Source organism: Bos indicus, chromosome 4 (genome assembly GCF_029378745.1).
Source record: "Bos indicus isolate NIAB-ARS_2022 breed Sahiwal x Tharparkar chromosome 4, NIAB-ARS_B.indTharparkar_mat_pri_1.0, whole genome shotgun sequence".
Taxonomy (NCBI): Eukaryota; Metazoa; Chordata; class Mammalia; order Artiodactyla; family Bovidae; genus Bos; species Bos indicus.
The window spans coordinates 76006867-76013750 of record NC_091763.1 but is presented as its reverse complement, the minus strand read 5'-3'; the positions used below and the strand labels follow the sequence as shown (position 1 = coordinate 76013750).

General features: G+C 39.0%; 1 non-coding gene across 1 annotated transcript; it reads right to left on the bottom strand.

The window, feature by feature from the left end:
- Window positions 1–4534: 4534 nt before the first annotated feature.
- TRNAR-ACG (transfer RNA arginine (anticodon ACG)) lies at window positions 4535–4606 on the bottom strand. The gene has a single exon. It is a non-coding gene; the product is annotated as a tRNA-Arg (tRNA).
- Between the last annotated feature and the right edge of the window lie 2278 nt (window positions 4607–6884).

Sequence of the window (6884 nt, the reverse complement as noted above, 5' to 3'; positions counted from 1 at the left end):
AGTTTTTGCTGTTCCTTACAAATTTTGCTATGTAGGTTTTGTGTATGTGTGTTTGTGTGTGTGTGTGTTGACTGAAAATATTTTTAATTTCTAATTTGATTTCTTCATTGAACTATATGATATTTAAAACAGTATTCCTTAATTTTCAAACATACAAATATCTTCCTAGTTTTTAAAATTATGAATTTATAGCAGCACTGGTTGTATAAATTAGGATTGGACTCTAGATTGACTCATTGAAGAGGAAATTCACTAACAAAAGAGAAATGATCTTTAGAGGAGTCACTGGACTGCCTGCACTCCAGTTGGAAGCCTATCTTTATAAATTTGTGCCTTTGTAAAGGGATGTTATGTAACCACTCTGTGCTCCACCTCACTGTCATTTACCTTATACAGATGAGGTTCAATATCCAGGCGTTGGTGAAGAGGGAGCAGTGTTCAACTTCTCCCATGTGAAACACCCAAGCTCTTCATTACACACAAAACATATTCCTTACAAATTTTTATTGGAAGTTAGGCTTCCCAGGTGGCACTAGTGGTAAAGAACCTGCCTGCCAATGCAGGAGACATAAGAGATGTGGATTTGATCCCTGGGCTGGGAAGATCCCCTGGAGGAAGATATGGCAACCTACTCCAGTGTTCTTGCCTATAGAATCCCACGGACAGAGAAGCCTGGTGGGCTTCGGTCCATAGGTTTCAAAAAGAGTCGTACAGGACTGAAGCGACTTAGCATGCACACATGAACGCACATAGGAGGTTGCTTGTTGTGGAATTTCCTAACAAAACACAATATTCTTTTTTGTCATTGTTTGTTTTTTTCTGATCTAATTTCCAGCTTCCTGGGAATTTGAATTTTCCCATAAAGCTGCTCTGAAGATATGTGTAATTAAAACAACAATATCAACAATAAAAGAAAAAAAAAAAAAACAAAATAAAAGTGAAATCCTATCCCATTTTTCCTTTAGTACCTTTAGTCATAAGTTAAAAGCACTTTGAAGTCTGTGAGACTCCAACAATTAGATTTGTTTGGCAACCCTCCGCAGTGAGTTAATGATTTCTTTGGCATTTTCTGACACTTTTGACAGCAATTGCTTTCAAATTCCCCCATAAAGGTCTTGAGAAGACTTGGGACATTGTCATTTGAGATGATAACAGAATTATTTTAAGAGAAGAGCTGGATTGTGTTGTGAAAGTTTCTGAAAATGGAGTCCAGATGCTCAGCTATGGCTTGAGCTCAAATCTGGGCTGCAAATGTGGAGGGAAGAACAGTCCCAGAAGTATCATGCTTCCCAACACCAGTGAGCTCCAAGATTTTAAAAGATAAAGGAAATTGAGAGGAACTTGAGTGAGGCAGCCAACCTCTCCACAAGACTGGAGACTGGAACTTGGCTGCAGAGAAGAGAGGTAGTAAGAGATTTTCACTATACATTTTCCTAGTGACAAAATTCAATCTCAACATCATCTTATTTTTTAATCAAAGTAATCTCATTTGTGTTGCTATGAATGTTTATACTAACATGCTATATATCATGTTTATATCGATAACAAAATTCAAATATTATTTAAACTCAATTCTAGAAAATTGTAAATGCATGAATATTAAAGAATAATGTAGCTTACAAAAGATAAGTGATTATGCTTTGAATTTGGATATAAAAGATGTTTTTCTAATCATTAGTAGAGACCGGTCAAGACTGAATTTGAGTTACTTGTGTGATGCTCATCATAGGCTGTAGCAGATACACCTTAGAATTTAACAGCAAAGAAATTGGTTTCAACTCTATTTTAGCCACTTAAACCACTTGGCTTTGGAGAAACCTCTTGAAGCCTCAGTTTCCATTTTAGGAAAATAACACAAGCTACTCTGAACTCCATCTGTGCACAGCAGTGCCATGGGCAGCAGTGGATTAGCATCTTTGTCCAATGTTGGATAAGGCAAGATTACTAACGTATACTAGAGTTTGAAAGCCTGTGCATTTAGCAAGGACACATCAGATGCAGAAATAATAGGTTTTGATAAGTGAGATTAAAATAGGTAGTGCTTTATCCAGTTTTATGCTCAATTATATTTCAAAAGAATGATTCTTGCCTGACTAATGGTTCATCCACATGTCTGGACTAGAAGTCTGACTCCTCCCTTCATTGTGATTCTTCCCTCTCAACCCCAAATGAATCGACTCCCATTGATTCCATCTCAAGCCATCTCTCATACAACTCCACACTCATGGTTCATTTCTCACCTGGACTGTTGGAAAAGTGTTTTCCACTGCTCTCCCTGGTCCAGGATCTCCCTGTTCTTCTCTGTCTTCTGTTGTTTCTGTTCAGTCACTCATTTATGTACAACTCTTTGTGAGTCCCATGAACTAAAACACACCAGGGTTCCCTGTCCTTCACCATCTCCCAGAGCTTGATCAAACTCATGTCCACTGAGTCAGTGATGCCATCCAACCATCTCGTCCTCTGTTGTCACCTCCTTCTCCTGTCTTCAATCTTTCCCAGCATCAGGGTCTTTTCCAATGAGCCATCTCTTCACAACAGATGGCCAAAGTATTGGAGCTTCAGCTTCAACATCAGTCCTGCCAATGAATATTCAGGGCTGATCTTTAGGATTGACTGATTTGATCTCCTTTCAGTCCAAGAAACTCTCCAGAGTCTTATCCAACACCACAGTTCAAAAGCATCAATTTTTTGATGCTCAGCTTTCTTTATTATAGTCCAACTCTCACACCCATACATGACTATTGGAAAAACAATAGCATTGACTAGATGGACCTTTGTCGGCAAAGTAGTGTCTCTGATTTTTAATATGCTGTCTAGGTTGGTCATAGATTTTCTTCCAAGGAGCAAATGTCTTTTAATTTCATGGCTGCAGTCACCATCTGCAGTGATTTTAGAGCCCAAGAGAATAGTCTCTCACTGTTTCTCCATCTTTTTGCCATGAAGTGATGGGACTGGATGCCATGATCTTAGTTTTCTGAATGTTGAGTTTTAAGCCAACTTTTTCACTCTACTCTTCCACTTTCATCAAGAGGCTCTTTAGCTCCTCTTCACTTTCTACCATAAGGGTGGTGTCATCTGTGTATCTGAGGTTATTGATATTTCTCCCAGCAATCTTGATTCCAGTTTTGTGCTTCATCCAGCTCAGCATTTAGCATGATGTACTCTGCATATAAGTTAAATAAACAGGGTGGCAATATACAACCTGTCTCTGTCTTCTACGGTAGAGTATATCCAGAGTGCTTGTACCTACTTCTTTTCCATATCTTCTCATTATTGACAACTAAGAGGAGAGTGAAAAAGTTGACTTAAAACTCAACATTCAGAAAACTAAGATCATGGCATCTGGTCCCATCACTTCATGGCAAATAGATGGGGAAACAGTGGAAACAGTGAGAGACTTTATTTTTGGGGGCTCCAAAATCACTGCAGATGGTGATTACAGCTATGAAATTAAAAGATGCTTACTCCTTGAAAGGGAAGTTATGACCAACCTAGACAGCATATTAAAAATCAGAGACATTACTTTGCCAACAAAGGTCTGTCTAGTCAAGGCTATGGTTTTTCCAGTAGTCATGTATGGATGTGAGAGTTGAACTATAAAGAAAGCTGAGTGCTGAATAATTGATGCTTTTGAACTGTGGTGGAGAAGACTCTGAGATTCCCTTGGACTGCAAGGAGATCCAAACAGTCCATGCTAAAGGAGATCAGTCCTGGGTGTTCATTGGAAGGAGTGATGTTGAAGCTGAAACTCCAATACTTTGGCTACCTCATGAAGAGTTTTGACTCATTTGAAAAGACCCTGATGCTGGAAAAGATTGAAGGCAGGAGGAGAAGGGATGACAGAGGATGAGATGGTTAGATGGCATCACTGACTTGATGGACATGAGTTTGGGTAAACTCCGGGAGTTGGTGGTGGACAGGGAGGCCTGGCGTGCTATAGTTGGTTGCAAAGAGTTGGACACAACTGAGTGACTGAACTGAATTGGAAGTCCAATTTCTTTATTTTTGCATGAAAGGCAAGTCACAGATTGGCTACATTCTGCCTGTCCAGTCTCATCTTTTGCCATTTTTTTTTAATGAAGATTAAGTGATTCCAGATGCAAAGGACCACACCCTAGTTTGCAACCACAAATCACTCTTTCATATTTATCTACATTGTGTATTTTGCTTGTTCTGTCAAAATTCTGCCCATTCTTCAAAGTCATAGACAATATTTCACCTAAGAGCTTTCCGTATTGCACCAATTCAGAAATGATGTCTCCTTTTCTTACATTTTCAGAGGACTAAATATATCAGTTATAGTGGTACACTGGCTTGCCACTGCAAATTCACTATGGTGCGGTGCTAATCTTTGTGTCTTCACATCTTTTAAACGTGTAGCCAAGGGTAGACAACAAGTAAGGGAAAGGGAAGTCGCTCAGTCGTGTCCGACTCTTCGCGACCCCATGGACTGTAGCCCACCAGGCTCCTCCATCCATGGGATTTTCCAGACAAGAGTACTGGAGTGGGGTGCCATTTCCTTCTCCAGGAGATCTTCCCCACCCAGGAATCAAACCCGGGTCTCCTGCATCGTAGGCAGACGCTTTACCGTCTGAGCCACCAAGGAAGTCATTTGTAACTACAATGTAAGACAACAAAGGTATATTTAAATTGAAGTTCATCTCATCTCCATTTCTACCTATATGATCTAGAAAGAGAAAGCTTCAAGTTCATTTAGTTTACCAGGCATATTCTGATTTACCTGGCTCAATCAACAAGTGTGTTGCTTGTCCCTTTATCTTTTCTAATCCATTCAGGACTTGAGTAGGCAGTGGTAGGTATTAGAGGTTAATTAAATGATTTTGAGGAACATTATGGGGTATTATTCCAGAAATGCCCTGATACCTAACCTGCCATCCAATCACTGTCAACTTTGCCCCTACTTCTATGTGATTTTAAAAATAAAGAGTAATAGAAAACTAAAAACCTTGCAAAATTGTATTAATAACGCCTCATTTCCCCCATATTCCCTAATACAAGTTTTTGGTGGGAACTGAGTTGGAACACAGGGCTTCCTCTCCTAATTTAATTCTATTTTTTTTAGGAATAATGCCTAGGTCTGGAAAGAAAGAGAGAGAGAAATTAAATCTTTTAAAAGGCTTTGAGTCTATTTCTTCACATAGCTATATGAAACAAGGGAGACATAAATGTTTCTGCTGAATGAAATAGAAATGTAAGTTAAATAGAAAGACAAAATATGAATCACTGTATTTTAATACATTAATTCTTCCAATTTAAGATTTCATCAGTGTAAATTTTCTTAAGGGCAAAAAAGAGTCAGGCAATGGAATGCAGGTCTTAGATAAAGCTTTGGGTCCAGCAGTTGATCGGGATCAGAGTTATGTTGGTTATAATGATGGGTCTGGGTTGTCAACAGCCTTAGAAGCAAGACAATAAGGCAGATCTGTGATTTACTGGTTGGGTTCAAGATGTGTATTTACTGGAGGGAGGCTGCTGCTTACAATCTGGGGTCATTAACCTGGTGACTTTCTGTGTTATGTTGTCATTGATTGATTAGATTAAGGGGTGTTGTCATTGATTGAGTAAACAGAATTAAAACCAGTTCTGGTGTTTACTTGTTACCATGGTTAAAAAACAATCAATTTCCCCCCACCCTCCTCAGAATGAGGGAGTTTTCAATTTTCACTATCATTATGTATACTTTATGATTATTATATATACTAAAATCTGCTTCCAGATTTTGACTTCTGTTTCCAGGAAGATGGTATAGATATTTTTTTCTCTGTTCTTTATCTTAACTACACTGAAAAGTCTGATGATTGCATGTAAAACAAGGATAGGAAGAATCTGAAAGTGGAAAGGAGAGAACAGACCATCCATGGACCTCAAAAACCAAGGAAGGACACCATGGTGACATGGGTTTCCTTTTTGCTTCATATATCTCAGACTTGGAGTTTGAAGAAGCCAGAAACCCAAATACATCCTTTGGTACAGACCAAAAAAATTTCCAACAAAAATTTTCTTTACTAGCTGAAGGACCAGGAAAAGTATAGCCTAACAGAAATTATAAATTCAGAGAAAAAAAAGCCCCTTCAATAAATGCTGCTGGGAACTGGATCAGTTCAGTTCAGTTCAGTTCAGTCACTCAGTCGTGTCCGACTCTTTGCGACCCCATGAATCGCAGCATGCCAGGCCTCTCTGTCCATCACCAACTCCTGGAGTTCACTCAAACTCACGTCCATCGAGTCAGTGATGCCATCCAGCCATCTCATCCTCTGGCGTCCCCTTCTCCTCCTGCCCCCAATCCCTCCCAGCATCAGAGTCTTTTCCAATGAGTCAACTCTTTGCATGAGGTGGCCAAAGTACTGGAGTTTCAGCTTCAACATCATTCCTTCCAAAGAACACCCAAGACTGATCTCCTTCAGAATGGACTGGTTGGATCTCCTCGCAGTCCAATGGACTCTAAAGAGTCTTCTCCAACACCACAGTTCAAAAGCATCAATTCTTCGGCACTCAGCTTTCTTCACAGTCCAACTCTCACGTTCATACATGACCACTGGAAAAACCATAGCCTTGACTAGACAGACCTTTGTTGGCAAAGTAATGTCTCTGCTTTTCAATATGCTATCTAGGTTGGTCATAACTCTCCTTAACTGAATAGCTACATTCAAAATAATCAAACTGCACTATTTTCTTACACCATTAAAAAAGAAAATTCAAATAGATTAAAGACTCACAAGTAAAACCTGAAATAATAAAAATTCTAGAAGAAAACATAGATAATGTTTTTGATGTTATCACTTATATGTGGAATCTAAAAAATTAAAACAAACAAATGAATATAACAAACAGAAACAGGCTCAGAGGTATAGAGAACAAACTAG